The sequence below is a fragment of the Glycine soja genome, chromosome 16 (genome assembly GCF_004193775.1).
Source record: "Glycine soja cultivar W05 chromosome 16, ASM419377v2, whole genome shotgun sequence".
Lineage (NCBI taxonomy): Eukaryota > Viridiplantae > Streptophyta > Magnoliopsida > Fabales > Fabaceae > Glycine > Glycine soja.
The window spans coordinates 36,660,704-36,681,002 of NC_041017.1; positions in this window are offsets into that span (position 1 = coordinate 36,660,704).

Below are 20,299 nucleotides of genomic sequence, written 5' to 3' on the forward strand. Positions count from 1 at the left end.
ATGTAGTTTTCAGGAAAAAAAGGCCCTAAATTAAAGAAAATTAAAAGGAAAGTATCAACCACTTCTGTTCCATGAAGGTGTACGAATTGTCACGTTAGAGCTTGAATTCAAGAAAAATAAAGCCTATGAGATTATAAATAGACAATCAAATTAATTAGTTCAAAATTAAAAAAAAAGGCTAAAATAATAATTTTAACATGATAGTAAATAATAAGTTTAAAACTTATTTCACATCTTAAAAATTTGTTAATGTTTTTTTAATTTTAAGGATTAACATGACAGTGTTCACCACTTTCAAGTGAATGCTTGATAAAACATCATGTAGGTCAACTGAAAATGAGAACATATCAATTAATGCATAAAGTTGAACAATTTTATTGGAAGGGTGAGTGTGTCCTTTAAAAAAGAAAGGATAGAAAGCGAAAAATGTCTTTGATTTTAACCAGTTATATTTAAACATACTTTATTTTTCTGTCCTCTTTAGATAAAATATATTATTTGGCCAATATGACAATTTCTATTGTTTTGATTATTAAAACATTTTTTATGTAAATTATTTTTTTAAAAATAAGATGGTTTTTTGAACTGTCATCGAAAGTTAAAAATTTTTAAGACATTAACTTCAAAGACAATTTAAATCCGTTTTTAAATATCATATGTCATTTTTGCAGTCATGTTTGCACAAATTTATGCTTTTAGGATCAAAATAACACTTGCAAACTATTCTTTTTTTAAGACCAAATTTATATCAATCCTTTTCAAATTGGATTCATAGCCATCTTTGTCTTTGGAATTAATTTATTTTGAGTTTTAATTCCTATACATCAAAAGTTTAGTTTTAAGTCTCTATTGTTTAAAAAAAATCTCTGAATTTAATTCTTGTCAACATACCAAAATATGTACCTTATAATCAATTGGACAAATGTTATATTAGAAGCACCAAAATATAAAATAGGACAAAATAATAAGAACTACAATCAAAATGAAATAAAATTGAGGATTGAAACCTATAGTTGTAAAACTATAAGAATCACAAGGAACAAAGCTAAAATTACAATGTGTTTAAACCAAAAACATAAGTGGACTTGAAACGACATTACTTGGGTGGACCAGTATTCAAATGGTCCAGAATGACCATACGGTTTGACCTGATACAATAAGTTGTGTTGGTAACTATTTTATTTTATATTATATGAAATGAATATTTGAATAAGTGGAAATGACCTTTTACCCTTAATTAAGTTGTGACGGCTTCACAACCACCCCAATGCACCGCCGCTAAGGCACCAACACAACAGATCTCTGATCTCTCTATGCAATGACCGATGTAAAACCTGCAACTAGCGCAATGAATACAAACAACAGTATGCTCTTTTTCGCGATCCATTTTTGAAGACGGAACTTCCTCACCGTTAACAGTGTCAAGTTTAACTAAAGGGCAAAGGAGTAATATCAATCAATGTCATCTAAAAAGAATTCAAAAACTAAATGGACTTTAAACTGTTACAAATTGTTACAAGAAACAAATCTTGATCATTCAATACTATACTAATAAATCGGACGAACGTTAAAAGATAGTCCAAAATGGATAAATTAATGGTCCACCGTAGCCTTGATGGGTTGAGAAGGAGAGAATATAGGCTCAATGGGTGACGAATAAGATATTTTGCCTAAGGACAAAACTGCAGAGATATAAGACTGGGTAGAGTATATAATAAGCGAAAAATTCAAACCTAGTATAAAATGGCCATTTTTAGTTTAAGGACTGTTTTTATTTTATTGTAAAGGATATATATTATCGAAATTTAAGGATGATATTTTTAGTTTTTTTTTCTTGCAGATTTTCCATTTTCATTTTATTTTGGTTAAAAATAATAAAGGCTAAACCATCTTAGATTTGAATCCAGCCATTAGGAAATATTTAAAATTAAACCCTAAACCTAAAGTTATATACGCATTATAAGAGTGAACTACCTATAAAACTACGTATACAAATGAGGAAAGGAAAACTTTAAATTACTACTATACTTGAAATTTTTATTCATTCATGCTAAGGGAGATAACATTAGCGAAATGTGGGGCATAATGTATTGTGTAACCTAACATCACTTATAACCCATTGATACTAACTTGGGGACTACTCTTAAGAAGTATGCTTAAGGTAAATGATCGAGCCTAATAATGATTATGCAATCAACAATCTGAAAGGTTGCTCCCGTGCCATTTAGCTGAACATTGACAGCTTTTCTTAAAGTGTCATTGCTCACTAGCTGTGCTTGCCCCATCTAGTTGATATGCTGCAAAAAGATCAAGTTTTCAATCCTCACTAATCTAATCTAATTAAAGGATAAAAGTAATAATCTCAATTGTGAAAGATGCAAGCCTCAATATTAGAGGTAACTTTTGGCCTCCAAAAACAATGGTATGCAATTCTAACAACCATGAATGCACCATTGCACTGGCTGCTCCACAGGATCTGAGATGTAGATCCAAGGATGCAATATATACACCATCCCCCTTCCCAACATTTCACTTTCTTCCTTCATTCACAACCGTCTTTGCCCCTTTTTTCTGATGTCAAAATCAATTTATGATAAAATAGAAAAATGAAAAAGTTAGATCAATCAAAAGAAATGGAGAACCTCCTATAAGCTTCTATTGTGTTAATCATCCCACTAAAGAGACATGAATACAATAACATAAGTAGTAGCAAATTACAAAACTAACATGCAAAAGTAGCAAATTTCTTATCACTCAATTTACCTAACTAAAACAACACAACATTATGCATGACAATATGCAAAACTAACATATTTTGGTGTGGTCTACTACTTGAATTATGCATAACAATATTGTGTTTCACGGTGTTTCTTTTTATTTCAATGGTACAACAGACCTTGTGAAGGTTAGATCCATATGATAAAGTTTTAACTCTACATTTTAGAGTAAAAGTCTATCCTACTTTGAGATTGAAATGTGTTTAGTTTAAAGTTTTTATTTTAGTAATTTAATTATAGGTAGGTTGGATTTGAGTTTGGTCTGATCCCAAACTCCAAACTGATCACCCAATCCAATTTCGGTCGAATTTATTAAATTAAAAATAATTCACTCAAATCTCAAATCAAACTCATATAAATCTAATTGAATTAGATTGAATCAAACTAATGGTATTCATCTCCTTACACCTTGATGAAAGGGAGAGAGTGTATAGATAAAATAAGCATGGAATTATGGAATTGCACGTCAGGTGTAAGGAAAACAAATTGTAGCTGAAATTATATGGTTGCAAAATGCGAGGGGTCATCCACTTACTCTTGTAGGCTCTCAAACCTTACAAAATACTGCCGTTTATTTTATAGTAATTATTGTGTAGTATTTTTTTTTCTTCGGCCAAATTTCTTCTATTATATCAGATTGGGCCTAGTGTGTTACCGAAAAAATAATTGGGCCTAGTGACGGATGCATATTGATATTTTGATTACATGGATGCAAGTCCATTTTTGCATCACCGTAACTATATTTGCAATTATGAGTATGAGTATGTGAATATTATAAAGGAAATAACATAATATTAAATTATAAAAATAATTTTATATATGAACATTCATTTTTTTCTAGACAAAACTGGATTGTAAAATTTTATATTAGAATTATAGTTTTTATGTTGTTCTTCAATTAGAATTATAGTTTTATTTTAGTAAACTGCATAATAAAAGTTTATTAAAAATGAATATGTTATTGAAGTAAAAATTCATTCATTAGTGGAGAATAACATTAAAAGCACTTAAAAACCGTATTTAAATTTTGTCTTTTTTCTACCATTAAAAGCACTTAAAAACTGTATTTAATTGCTCACGACAATTTCAAAATTACTCAAAAAAAAGTGTCAAAAAAGAAATTCAATGGGTTCCTAAGCTACTCCAAAGAGTGTTTAATGTCCAATTGTGAATGAGAGTTTGATCTGGCGTGAAAGTAAAAGATAAAAGCTGTAAAAAAAGTGATAGAAAATAAAATGATAAAGATATATAAATGCAGAGTGAAACTAGATGTGTTTGATAGATTGGATTGTAGTCCTTGTAAAATTCAGTACAAGATCTATTTATACAGCAAGGAACTTAGATACTTCCTGTACCACATTTTTCTACTCAATAACTACCTAAATCGTGGTTTGGACCTTTGTTAGTTGATTTTACAATGATTCGACTAATCCTGACAATTTTATTTGACTATAATTTATGCGAATTCAACTAATTTTACTCGTCTGATCATCTAATAACCCTCTTGAACCACATCTCTTGATTTTTGGGCATGATGTCCACTTCCTCTTATAATGCTTACGTAGTCGAATACCTTTCCCTTAATTGATACTCAGGTCTATTTGAGTAAGCTGATCGACTATTGTACTAAAATAGGTTATTTTCTAAAACTAATTACTAAAATGTGTTTTATAAAATTATTTATCTATTATGGATAATTTTTTCTACGTAAAATAGAGGAGGTACCACCTTGAGTGTCACCTTATATTTTTTGTTTATCCTATAGCATGTAGTAAGAGGTGTCATCCTAATACGCTTGGACAACACTAAATTAAGAGAACATATGATATGAGATCCAATCATTAAACATATATTTAATGTTGGTCTAAATACTTGATGAGAATAGAATATATCAAGGTGGTACTTCTTGTTAGAAGACAAACAAAAAATACAAGATGAGGCCTCCTATATCTTACTTGACAAAAATTATCCATGATAGGTAAATAATTTCGTAAAACACTTAAAGTAATTAGTTTCGTGAAATAACCGATTTTGATATAAAAAAAAAAGTCAAGTTTATCTATAAACACTTCTAGGAGAAAGAAAGAAGAAAAAAAGTAAAATGATTTTTTTATAGGTTAAAATTAACTTATGCATAAACTAATTTGTAAAAATTCTCATATATAATTTCTTTAAAAAAAAATAAGAGAGCTTCTACTAAATTAATGGTCTTCCTTTATTGACCAAGTTCGCTCATCATGCAGCTATTTTAGCTAAATGCCAACATCTTCTTTACCAAAAAGCACATCAAATTATTGCTCTTGCTTTGTGGCTTTGTAACAAAATTATGATTTTGATGCGAAAGCAATTACACTTTAAACTAATCAAATATGATTGATACAAAATCCGAAGCACGTTTAAAGGCTCAAATTTGATCGTACATGTTAAAAAGGGCTAATCAAAATGCTGTTAGTTACGGTTTGCAAATGAAAGATGTCTAAGAGCATTTTAAAGGATCATTATTGTGTGAATGGGCTGTGTTCTGGGTCATTAATTATCAGGCACTACTATTATATGAATAGGGTTTCTTTTTAAAAGGGTGGTGACTCTCATTGGGTTTTAGTTTCAACTGAGAATTTTTATGAGGATGCCTTAGTTTTTGTGACATCCACAATATCTTTCTATTGCTTTTTAGCGTCACGATATATCCCAACTGCTTTTTCAGTGTAGAAAGAATGTCGCAAAATATTGAATTTGGGACACTTGTCCCATCAACGAAAGATAGAATTGTGCAGTCCCGGCCACAGATTCATGATCAAATTGGCAATGAAGTGTTTGCATTACCTAACGTGTTTTCAGTGAGTCTAATCCAAATCTGTTTTTGTAATATCACATGCTGGAATATTCTTATTTTTGTTAAGTTTCAATCCAAATACATTCACTAAAGAAAATCATTTACCAACAATCATAAATTATTAAGCACCAAGAGTAAGTTTAATAGCATAATTTTTATGTAGCAGAAATCAAATTGCCAATATAATTAAGTTTTTTAAAACATAAATTATGTGACCTTTTCTTTAAGTGATCCTGTAATTTTATAAAACTTGTAATTTTAATCATTTATGTACTGATTGCACAGTTTGTGTTTGCTTCTCCCACTCTCATAAACCCCCCTACCAATGGAGGGTTGGATCTACCAAAATGACTTATCCCCACGATGTAAAAAGATGCGATTCAAATATTTATCAGGAGAAATGCTCATATTTAATTTTCGGCCCTATTTTTATGATATATATATATATATATATATCACAAGAAATTAGTGTGGGAGAAGAATTAATTTTATATTTACAAACTTGTCTATTAATATGACATTATATTATTAAGATAAACCTATTATGTTTACACAAAATATAATTTTTATTCAAAAATAATATATCTAGGTACATTAATTTAACTTTCTGCAATTAGTATATGACAAGTTTAAGACAAAACTTACACTTATTTTTTCAGCTACATTTTGTATTACTCTCTTATCAAAACTAAAATTTTATTTTAATAATTTACATTAATTTTTATTATAAGCCTTTATTACATAAATTACCAAAAGAATAACCAATTATTGTTTCATAAGCTAAGTAAATGTTTTAATTATAGAAATTGAGCACAAGTAGTGCAAAAGTGTGTGATACATATGGACCAAACGTAATAAAGGCAACACTAGTTAAGAACACCTTCTAAGGGGTGCAAAATTATATAAGTAAACCTCCCCCACCGAATACAATCGCCACTGATGTGAAGATAAAAGAAAATCAGAGGAGATTATGGCTAAGCTCCATAGCAGAAATAATATCCAATTATGTTAACATTACATGCACCAAACGACTTGCAATGTTGCACAAATTAAGTTTTGTCCTTTTCTTTTAATAGTCTTGTGGATGACACAAAAGTATGACAATATCGTCATTATTGTTGAGTGACTTGTCTGTGGTCTAGGCAAGTATCACAGTGACCGCATACACTTAGGTGCTTTTGTCTTTTGAAGAGCGAAACTGTGCAACATCAAGGGAAAAGGGAAGCCCTACGGTTGGAAAATAATTTAAATTTCCAATTTCAAATATTCAGAATATTTTTTAGATTAAAAAAATATTGCCTTATTTATAGAATATTGTTTATAATTAAAAACATATTTTATAAATTAGAGATTTATTTCTTGTTATCAGATTATGCTGTTAGATTTATGTATAGAAATTCTTAAGATAAGAAGAATCATTTAAAAAATTTGTCTAATTTGTATTAAAAAAATTTGTTGGGAGGAAATTGTGAATATAGGAATAAAAGTCTGAACGAAATTAAACAAATTGAGATTGAAGTTCTGGATGTAAGGATGAAAGTTCGAACTACATTAAATAAATTTATATTTTTTTTTATTTTACTTGTGATATTAATTGTATGATTTTTAAGTAATAAAAATTATATATATATTTTTTCAACACCTACTAAGATATTCTAGCTAGTTTCTTTCCTCTTAGGTAACACTAGTTGGATAGGATCTTATTGGACAGAGAGGTTTTAGCAATAAACATTTGCACCGCAGTCTAATAAATTTAAGTATGTGTTTTTGTTGTTTTAAAAAAGATTTGAGTCCTGAGTACTTTCTATTGGCATGAAGAGATTTTGTCACTTCAAAATACAAAAGTATGTGCTCAATATGAAATTGAATTCAAACATTTCCTAAATTTAGTTTAATTAGGTTAAATTAATGTGTAGATTTTTGGAAAAAAAATCAAAATTTTAATTGGTATTTAACCTTTTTTTCTTTTAATTAATTGAATTCCTGAACTTATATTTGGTTTTGTTTATTTTAATTAGATCCCTATCAAACCTAATAAAAAATAATACATGTTCAGAAACTCAATTGAAACAAAAAATAAATAAAAATTCATAGACCTATTTAAAATTGACAAATAGTTCAGGGACTGTCTGCTGTTGGATCCCTGTTAGATATAATTAAAAAAAAATTAATAAATGCAAACTCGGGGACTTAATTAAAAAAATTTAAGAACTTAATTAAAAATTTGGAAAAAATTCAAGCACATGCGGAGTAATTAACCCTTCAGTTTACTATCACTTAAGATGAGTTTATATGCTTATTCATTTTACATATTTTTCATTTATAAAAATAGGTATTGCAATTAAGAAAATTGAGACTATTTGCAGATAAAATATATGTTTCATGTTAATTATAGATTACATATATTTTTAATCTCAATAAAGATATGTAATTATTTTAATTTAAATTTTTAAATTCTTTTATTTTATTTTTTTGTAAATTTTCAAATTTTAAAAGGTAGACTTTATTGTTGTTAATGATGTGGCATATATATAAAAGTATAATATCAGATGTTAATCTATAATAATTACTAATGTAAAAAAGCTTATATATATCACATTATTATTAAATAATATTAGAAATTATTCTAAAATGTACGAGCATTGAAATTAACAAATTGCTTTTAAAGAACTAAAAGTAAATTAAAAAAGTTAAAAACGTATTTAAATTATAAATACATTATAAAAATGTTGCAAAAGAAATTTAAAAAGTAATAAATTTTGTTGTTGAACTTGATATATCACAGCACTTGCTAATGACAGCTTTCCGACCGGTTTATGTGGGAACCGCGTGTACGACTATGATTATGTCAGCTTATGCTTCACAAAACAATCGCCACTCGCCAATATTTTATTCAAAATTAATAAAGTACTCCTAACACATGCAAATTCTAATTTTTAATTAATACTTTTTTCATCATCTTTTATAAGAAAAAACATCACACTTATTAAAAAAAATAATTAATTTCATTAATTTATGCTATTTTTAATTAAAAATAAATATTTTTAATATTATTTTTCTTTAAAACTTGATACTCCTTATTATAACTCATAGTTTTAAAAAATTGATGGTGCTTTTATAAGGTATTTTGAAATTTGAAACATTTATTTATTTCCATTGGTTATCCTTATTGAATATTGTAAATATTTATGTTTTTTTATTAACAACAATGTATAATATTCTTTAATTTTAATATTTTCACGTCATTTATAATAAGTTAATGATTATTAATAATGATATTCTTGGTACATTAATAACATTTTAAAAAAAAAAATCATAAAATCAAATGCATTAATTATTTTTATTGGTCTGCAATTAATGTCCAAAATGTTTTATAATAAGGACCAAAGCAAATATTAAACATATGGTATTCTTAGTACATTAGTTAAAGAACTAAAAAATATATTTTTTGCAAATATAATAGGAGAGCCTAAAAAATCATGAACAAAATTTTTTTACACATCCTAATAAAAATAATTTTCCTTTCTGATGAGACACTAATTAACATTTATCTTAAATATAAACTCTTTATTAAATGATTGATATTTAATAACATTATCTCATCAAATGAAACAAGAGTAATCAAATTTTACTTAGAAAGAGAACAACTTTTCTTTTGATTTTTTCATATGAAAAAGAAGGGAGGGAGTGCTTCTTCTTTCATGTCATCAAATAATTAGGAGAATGTTTTACTTGATTCAAAAGAAAATTAAATTAGGTGTCATCGTATTAATTTTTAAGGTATTTTTATTATTAAATTAAATCTTATCATGTTTTTTTTATAGATTTGAATCATTAAGTTATTTCTTTAAAAATTTAAAAGTTCTAAATTTATTTTTATAAAAAATTTAGTTTTTACAAAAAAAAAAGAAGATAATACTTTAGATATTGTTTTTAAATAAGCGTTTATAAAGGTAAAATCAATTATTTTTTTTCTAGAAATTAAAATTAAGTTATGCATAAATTGAATTATAGAAGTTAGATATCTCATTTAATTTATCTAAAATATGATTCTAACTCATGGATATATGATAACTGCTAAATAATTATACTTTGATAATAAAAAATAAAGTAAAATTATCTTTAAAAATAATTATTTAGCAGTTATTTGTGCTTAAATATTAAAGAATTGATGTTTCGTTGAATTTTGGTTACAGATATAAAAATTGGAGGTACTAAAAGCAAAAAGTGAAAAATAACGAAGAAGATAAAAAGAAGAAATCAGAAAAGGCTCAGCCTAGTGTTTCACTAAGCGCGCGTAACACAACAGCACTCGCTAAGCGGGAGGAGTTCACTAAGCGCGCGATTCAGTTTGCGCTGAGCAAGGAAGGACGCGCTAAGCGAGCCTACTAAGGTCCAAAGCTCACTTCGACAACTATAAATAGAGAGTCAGGCCAAGAGAAAATGACACACCGAGTCTCAGAGTACCCTCACTACTACCTAAAGTCAGAGAACTCCTACTCTCTTTTTTCTTTTGTATCCATTCTTTCTTTCAACCCTCTCATTGTAAAGCCCTCATGGCCATAAGTGACTAATCTCCTAGTTAGGGCCTGACAAGCCTAAAAAGGGTGTATTTCAGATTTATCAATGCAAAAGGATTCCTTTCCAAGTTTTTCTATTCTATGATCTTTTCTATTTTATCTTGCAGTTTCATCCTTAAATTCTTTTGGGAGTTAGATGCTCGGGAGATAATAACTTCTAATAAGATTTAAAGAAAAGATGCAGACATTAATTTTAGAAGTTAGATGCTCGAGAGAGTGTAACTTCTAATAGAACAATAAAAAAAAAGATATCATAAGAAAATCATTGCTAGACATAGAATGGTAACTTTATGCCCATGCATTTAGCAAACATCTAGAATTTATTCTTCATGCATTTTATTTATTGAGTCTTTTCAAAGAAAGTTGGGAGATGGTAAATAAAATAGGCTTGTCATCGTGAGACATCAGGGGCAAGTAAATGGATAGATGTGGGTAGAATAAATCCAATTAAGTTGATAAAGAAAAATCATAAATTCATACATCCTAGACAAACAAGACATGTTAGGTCTTAACATTTGCATTTAATTGAATTTTCTCTTTAATTATTCTGCTCTTAATTATTTTTCTTTTTATTATTTATAATTCACTATTATTGCCTCCTATTCTTTCTTCTAATCTTTTCTTTTATTATTTTCGCCTTATAAATTGAAAAGTATCTAAGATAAGTACAAACCAAAATCCCAGTGAAATTCGACACTCAAACTTTTGAGACTTTATTACTTGGACATTTGGTACACTTTGTCAAACGCCTAACAATATACTAATTTTAACTCTAAAGAAAAACTTAGCTCATTTTATCATTTTGTTTTTATTTTATTTTATAAAAGATAAGATGACATCTAAAAATTAACTAATGATTGATTCATGAATAGTTAATGTTAACATATGAAGAAACTTATTTTATTTTTTTATTCTTATTTTATTATAGTAAAAGTATTTATAAATTCTTTTATCCAAATAGGTCCAATACTTGTTTATATTTTCAAATGGAATTATCATAACATACTATCCAGTCTTAAAAGACTAATTTAACAACCAAAATTAAAAATGTAATGACGTGTCACTGACTAGATGAACAAATAAAAACCCTTACTCAAATTTTTTATGTGAAATTAAATTAAAGTGAGAAGAAATGTTGTTTTCATCTCTAGTTGCCACTTGTTATTATGATCTCATAGTCGTTGATAATGGCAGTGCATGATGTATTGTAAACTTGGAAACCACTTTTGTTTTGAGAACTTCATGGTATTCAAATCTTCCTACATTAATTGTCTTCTATATATTTGTATCTATATGTAACATGCATATTGGAGTCCAAGTAATGTAAAAGATGCAAAGAAAAGTGAAAGTGCGTGATATATACTTGTAGAATATACAAAACATTTCATTATACTAATTCTTCAGTATCTTAAATATTTTCAGACTCTTTGGTAAATAAAATAAAATTAGGTAGTAAGATTGTCTGCATATATAGAAGATTATAAATTTATACTGACAATATAATATATTATATTGATAATAAAATTAATGATAACATATATTAATGTTTTACATCAACTTACTTATAAGTTAATCTGATATATCTTATATTATTATTATTATAAATATCATTAAATATATGAGTTTGTATAAAATCGTGATATTAATTTTTGAATACAAAATAATGTACTATACATTTTACATAAATGGCATCTTTAGCTCTCCATTATAGGTAATTATTTATAAACACTGTCTACACTAGTTAAATATAAATATCTATTTGTAAGAAGAAATAAATATACATCTCAAAGAGATAGATAAGAAGATAAAAGAGAATATAAAATAAGATGATTGATGTGTGATGTAAAAAGATAAAGAAAATTGTTTATGAATAATATAATTCAATAACATATACATGTGTTTCTCCTTTGAAATAGATATATTCCCGTGAACACTTAAAAAACATTTTGGGATTATACTGGTATGATCAAACTGATCTGAAATTTTAAGCTTTAACATGTATGAGTGTATGGATTGTCCATCTTGATAAGGTATGTGACATGGGGACTATTGTCTACAATAAGGATAAGAACAAACAATTTTTTCTTTCCATTTTTAAATATTGGACAGGACAGGATCATGCAATTCATGCCCTTGCTCTCTCCCCTTAGGGTCAATCATGCCTTTCTTTTCGTGATTTAAACATTAAAACAATTTAAATATACATAGATACATAAAAATGTTCATGTTTTTAGATTCATCCAAAAACTTCTACAGTTTTACACGAGCACCGTGACAATATAGCTGTGAATAAGTTGCTTTATCCATTTTCTCATTGATCTTTTATTTATCAAGAGTGATTATGTGATTCGTTAAGTTTACTTATACCTTATGAGAGTTTTTGATAGACAAAAAGTTTTTTCATACATGAGAATTATGATTTTAAAAAAACTCACGTTATTAATAATCATGATTTTTGGAGTTGTATAAAATATTTTTGGTTAGTCTTATATCTTTTTTGGAAAATAAATATTCTTACATTTGGTTAGATTATAACTTTTTTGGGGTATATAAGAATTTTTTACAAATATACCCTTCATTCACAAAATGCATCACGATGATTGAATCATTTTCTTAATAACTTCAATATTTCTTTTATAGCTTTGTATTCATAGGATGACATTATGGAAGCCAATGATTGAATGTTATCATCAAAATTGGTATGGAAAAAGAAAAAAACACACAAGTAATATATATCATGTAATGCTTAGCAAGGACAATAATGTCAAAATATACCACTACTCAATGATGAAGATGAAAGACATTGTAAGTCTAGAAGGAGTAATATAGTGTAACAATAGTGGAGACCGGGGTTTTTGGATAAACAGCAATCCTTACAGATGATAATTTATAATTATAAACAAGATAATGTAGTCATTTTGTGTAATTAAAGTTTTTTCTTCACTCGGAAAACTTGAATTCTCACCCCTCCCCTAAGGATGTTTTTACTAAAATATTGATTGAAATTTATTCTCAAGAATCATAAGTTTCTGGAAATATTTATTTTTATTAATTACATACTACCCCATGTGAGAATCATAATTTCCTAATATAGGATTCCTGAAAAAAAAAACTTTTCTACTGCCAAATGTCTCCTAAATATTTTGCTCTAAGATAGTAATTCAGTTTTTGTACACATGACTTTCACAAGTAGAACTCGATAATAGCTAGATGTATCTAAATTCATGAGATAAATATTTTTTTGTCCTTCTAATATATCAACTTTTTTTTTAATTTCTATAAATAATTAGGTTTTATGATTTCGTAATTTTTAACTTTTCATTTTTAGGTTTTTTTTATCAATCTTCATTATGAAAATGTTAACATGTCTCCATTTGACCTAGTTATATAAGCATTTTGGTAAGGTGATGGGTCGCATGTTAATGCCAAAAAATCACGTGTTTCTTTAACAGAAAAAAGTAAAAATTAGGTATTACAAGAATCATAAATAAAAAATTTAAATAAGATTGCATTTTTGTTTATCTAAAATACATTTTACTTCACAACGCAACTGATTTTAAATTTCAGATCAAGGCAAATTATTATATACTTTACTTGGTTAATTTTATTTATTTTTTGTTTAAAGCACAAGTATTCTTCACTAGAAGTAATTTTATTTGAGCAAGGAAGAATTAGTATAAGTGACAAAGCCTTCCCTCCAAGTATTTTCCACTTGATTAATTTTTTTATTACCAATAATATTTCCATATTAATATCCTACTAGGATTAGTTTAGTAGTTGAATAGTTTGCATTTTGTTATCTCACTGGTGTAAAATTTGATTAAGTTATAGAAACGAATTTAGATTTACTTGTTTAGAAACGAATAAAAGAATTCCTTCAAAAACAAGTAGAATAGGATTTTTTTTTATTAGAAAACTTAATTATGCAATTGAAATAACTTATTTTAATTGGAATTGTTCATTTCAATAATTTCATTCACGCATGCGAGATTGAAAAGCGCTGAAGAGCAAATTATTTTTCGACAAATCGAAGTACCAGTTAGCATGGTTGTAAAGAAGTTATGCAAAGACAATTACCAATATTAGATCATTGTATATAAGAGTGTTTTTGTACACATGTTAAAATCATGTAGTTCGATCATTAGTATATTAAGTTTATAAATAGAATTGTTGACGGTCAATTTCGAGAGGTTGATACACAATCAATTAATTCCTCAAAATACCAACACACTTGCCTTAGAAATTGACAAAAATTGAGCCGGTCATTGTGTGTGTATCCAATTCTCAACTTTTATGAATTCATATTTGTTTATTTTAATATACATTTCTAAACCCTTGACTTTTTTCAATCTTTATTTCTTTTCAAAATTTTACTTTTTCAATCCTTATTTTTTAGTATTATCGAAATTATTTACAAATTAATTATTGAATCGAAAACACTTTTATCAAAAGCTATGTTATCTTATGAATTATAATCTTATTATAACTAAAATTTATATATCTATCAAAATTATTATTGTAATTTGCATTAAATACTAAAAAATTATTTATTAAGCTGAAAACTATGAACTTATTTGTTTAACCAAAAAGAACTCATAGTTGAAAATAGATTTTATGTCTCATTGAAACATTTATTTATTAATAGAATGATTCAATAAAAATTCATTTATCTTAAAAATATTTTCCTTTCAATACAATTTTCATGATTAACATATTCTTATTTTCAAACTTTGTTGTTAGCATTGTATAAACAAAAAGGTTTCCATTATAGTATTATAATCTTTTTAAATTTTAATATTTATAGTATTTTTAAAAGTTAACAAAATATTATTATTTTTTCATCATTTTATTAAATTTGTTTAAAATTAATATAGTTTCCATGATATTATTAATGACCACTCACGCTATTACTAATATTCGGAAACATATAGATGCAGTCATGTAGATAGACTGCTCAAGCCGATAAAATTATTGCTATAAATTAAGTACAAATGTTCATCTCGCTTTTGTTTTTAAGGAATTATCTAAAACAATTATATATTATAACATAAAACTTAGCCAATAATTGGTTTTTGATGCATTTTTGTTTGAAAAGAGTTCTAAGTGCCTTGCTATTTGATATGACTTAGTGCACTAGAGTATAGGGATCATGAATATCAATTCTCTTTATTTTTATAGAAATCATTATGTCTTTAATAAAATTAAATTATCACTCTTTACATTATCTTCTGTATTTAGTTTGTATATATAATTTGAGGGTAGATATAGTGTAGTTGATTCAATTATTTGAAGGAATTCGGATAAGATTTTAATATAGGACAGAACTTCATTTTAATAATCTTTACTTTATTTTAGAAACTAAAATCTACGGTAATTACTGAGATAAAATATTGAATTTGATTAAAAAACAACACGAACAGTATATAGTTATACATAGTGCTGTATGTATCCAAGTTTCGTGGTTTACTGTGTATACAACAAGTGCATGGAATTGTATATATTCCACTATGGTAATCCCTCTATATGGTCTTGACTTTGCTTCTGTTTCATTTATTCAAAAAATTAAAGTGGGAAAACTAAGAGTCACTATCTGCTAAAACAAGTTGTAGATTCATGTGGGTGGTTCGTACCTGTATGAATATGATGGAGCTAGCTAGTGCAAAAGCAATAATTGCAGCACTCTACCTAGCCAGAGTCTGAAAAAACAAAAGAGAAAAAGGGAAAGGAGGCAGGGAAGGCAAAGAAAACGACACAAAAATTATGGGCATGTGGCTTAGGGTAAGGTCCTAGGCTATGATTGGTTTCCATTGGAATATGGGTGCAAGGTGTTAGTTCCCGAAACTTACATGCATTATTGTCATTTGTTAAGGTTTCCCTTCGTTAATGGAAACGAATGAACATTATCAAGGTTTAAAGCAACTTGGTCATGTCGTTTCCCCTGAATAACACAACATACTTGGAGTATCATTGCTATCAAGTTGGCCCCTTTGCAAACCAATATCCAAATGGGGATTGTCTATGCCCCCCAATGTCAATCTACCACCAGACCCACCAACAAATAATGCATGATACAGACATGCAAGGAGCAATGCTTGATATATAATCTTGTAGTGCTGATCAAAATAAGAGGATGGAACTGTCATTGTCTTAATTGTGCCACACCCTCTCTCAATGAACTATAGTTTTTGGGTGAATTCGGAATATTTCTCGGTAGAAAGCCAATAATTTATCCATCAAAATACAAAGATCTATTCAAGGAACTGATCATGTTGAACGTGTGTTTTTTCATATGTATGAACTTAATGATAAAACCTCATTACATGTTTAAGGATTATAGTTATCTGACAACTATATTATACCATATTATTTAACGAACTATTGATGTTGCGAATTGCTAAGATCCAAATTTGAAGAGCATGTCAATTTCATGGGATTTTGCTCACTAATTATCCCTACTTGCTATCTGCATGATACTATGACAACTACACCATCATGTTAGTTGCCTCTACAAATGGACCTGAATGTTGTGCCACCCTGTGTCCCTCTTCTCCACCCAATATCCTTTGTCCTGTTGTGAGGAATGTGAGATTTCGGCAGGTTTGGAATTCAGCATAAGTTTGAGAATTTTCAGGACCAATAGGAACTTGGATATTAGACTGTGTGAGAATCTAATTATAAGCTTCAGGAAAAAAAAATGAACATTTAGGGTTTTTCATCAGTTGACACGTGGACCACAAGATTGAGACGCTAAAACGCAACTGCAAATATGATGAGTTGTTGCATTTTTGGAACAATTACAAACACCCACCCGCATTCTTTGGGATATGAATTTTGTAAAGATAATTTGGGGATCAATACAAAAGATAAGTCTATGAACAAGTGCTAGTGGAAGCATGATAAAAAAATGGGGAGTTGACGGATTGAAAGGGATTTTATTACTTGTAGGGAACAAACTAATAATTAAAAAAGGTTGATCATCACAAGAGTTATTCAATTGATGATGTGAGGTTTAATAGTTCCAAGGTTGGGTTAATTATTTCTATTTATTAAGTCTAATCCTCTAGAAACCACTATATTGGACCAAGGATTAGATGCGGCTCACCTGTCCTTAATCGAGCGAATGTTTGCACAAGAGAACATGCACACTCATCGAGCAAAAAACTCTCAAATGCATGACATGATGCGACCAAGGGAGTTACGCTATTTATTGAATGTAATATTTAAAATTCACTATATTGTGTCCAAGGATCAAAAAATGTTCATTCATTTTCAATTAAACGATCCATAATCCCTAGTATTAAACCTAAATGACATATGATGCTCCACAACATTCACATTAGAAAACACATACACTAAGTGGTAAGTTGTCCTAAGTGTGACCTGATCAAAGAAGTAACACTTATTTATTGAGTGTGTCGTCTAAAAACCAATATTTTGGACCCAAGGACTAGAAGCTTAGATGTCTTGATCTTGATCTGACATGATTATTTATGCTTAAACCACCCAATTGTTTTTGTTCCATTGGTGCAATCCACTGAAATTAGCGTTTGTGTTTTTTGCCCAAAATTGGTATTGGTACTTAATGGAAGGTGTGTAAATGAATCATTAAAGTTATTAACATAGAATAATTTTATTTTATGTCAAATCAAAAAATTAGAATGAAACGGAATCAAAAATTACAAGAAAAATAAGGTAGTGCATATTTTATATACCAATAAGAATTGTGGCCAATTTATTTCGAGGGATTGACGAAGGAGTAGCAAAGGATTTTTGTGAGGGATTTGCGAAGGATCATTGCGAGGAATAGACAAGGGAAAAGAGAGAGTTGTTAGCAAGGGATTGAAGAGGGTATAGTGAAGGATCATTATGAGGGATTGGCGAGGAAATAGAAAAGGACTTCAGCAAGAGACTAAAGAGAAATTAATGATTTTTTTTGTGAAGGATTAGCAATTAGCGAGGCATATCGTGAAAGGTAATAGTGAAGGATTTGCAAAGGAATTGCGAGAAAATATTTTTGACTTTTTTTATTATTCGCTAATTAAACAACTTAAATTTTAACAATAGAATGGTCCTCAGCTCCACTAATTCTCCGCGAACACAATTAGCGAGGGATTTGTGAGGGAACATCCCCTCGCTAATATGCAATTTTCTTGCAATTAATTGAGGTTTGTCCATGTTTTTTTCTTAATAAATTATGTATCAATTCTTCTATATAATTATATTTTTTAATCGTCCTATCATAACTCTGGTTGTTGTAGGTTCAAAATATCAAGGTCACGTGTCTATATCAACAAAGCACCATGCTAGCGGTTATCACAGTCACATCAAGGTTGTACCCTCCATTGTTACACCCAACAATTTATTTAGAGGAAAGATATATATGGATATCTATGTATAAAAAAATGAAAAGTATTTATAGGATATCATCAATATTAGGAGAGAAGGGAAAATATAGATATGACGGATGATATAATTCTGTAGAAAGAAAGAAATGAAAAAAAAAATATTGATAAAATATAATAATCTTATTAATCAATGTTCTTGAATTATTAGTTTAAAAAGTAAAAAAAGAAAAATATTTATTATTAAATCACAAGAGAATATAATTTTTTTAATAGTATAATTTTTTTGTCTTTCAATAAAAATACGTTTACTTTAATTTTCTTAATCAATATTGTTAGTATATTAATTAGAATTTACTAATATAGGATAAAATAATGAAAATTTCAAATATTATTACTTTTATTTAAAATCATTATGACTTTGCAGTTGGCAATTTAATGTGACTTGGTCAAATGAATTTTATGAAGTCTTAAGAAAAATTTCTTAAAGTCATGACTCATGAAGATGTTTCATGATTCATCCCAGGGATTTGAAAAGACTAGAAGAGAGTTATTTCAGACTCTCAGTTAAGATTGTAGGTTGAAAGTATTCATTTACTGCAGAATGACTTTGTATATACGTTTATTACATTGTATCTATACTATTTTGTCATCAACTCATCATGCACATCTTCTTTGACAAGTTTTTTTAATTTACATATACACTATCTTGCAATAAAGAGTATCATTAACATATTTTCTTTTTTTAATTGAGACGTGTAACATACTTTTTAACTTACTCTTTTTAATATATATTTTATTATTAATTAAAATTTATTAAAAATTACAAAATTAAAAAAAATCATTAAATGATCAGAAGTAAAATATACTAAAATTTAAGATTTCTAATAAGTTTTAGTCAATAATAAAATAATAAAAGAATATGTTAAAAAAAGTGTTATTAGTAACATTTCTCATCTGTAAGGCTGCTTATATTTTTGCACTTTGAGGTTTTTTTTTCAATGTTACGTATGCATATTATATAAAATATTCGGACTAAGTGTTAATTAAGCATTAAATATTATAATTTTGTTCTAGTACGTGAGATAGACAGATTGACTTGACTATGAATAATTTTGGAAATTGCTCATTCTTTTTATGAGCACAGTTTAAGAGAAATTGAGGACTAAATTAAAGGTGCTGTGGGTTTCACATTGCCCGTTTTTAAGGAGTTTGTAAGCATGGCTTGGTCTTGTGTCAAATATAGGATGCAGTACCAACGACTTCTTTGAAGTGATATGATTGATAGACATAGTCGAGTATAACGTGTTGATTATGATTTACGAGTTATACGCTTTTAGAATCGTACATATTCACATTGATTGTTTTATATCATTCAGCACTAGAGAGTTGTTTTTAGATATATATATCCTAGAGGGAATAGAAAATATGAAATTCTTTCCACCGTCCACATTTTTTAATAAAAAATAGAAAGTTAAGATTAATTTAAATATGTATTTTAACTATGCTTAGTTGTTAAAAATTAATGCTATTAAAAATAATTTTACCTAATTTTAAAATAACTATAAGTGATTGAAACATGTAATTAATATGTAAAAGTTAAAGTTGAATCATTAAGTTAATATTTAAATTTCATTTTTGACAAAAATAATTATTTATTTATCAAATTTTACTTATTTTCCTATTGAATTAAATTTTTGACAAAAATAATTATTTATGTAAATAAATTTCATTATTGACTTCAATAGATGTTTTTTATTCCATGAT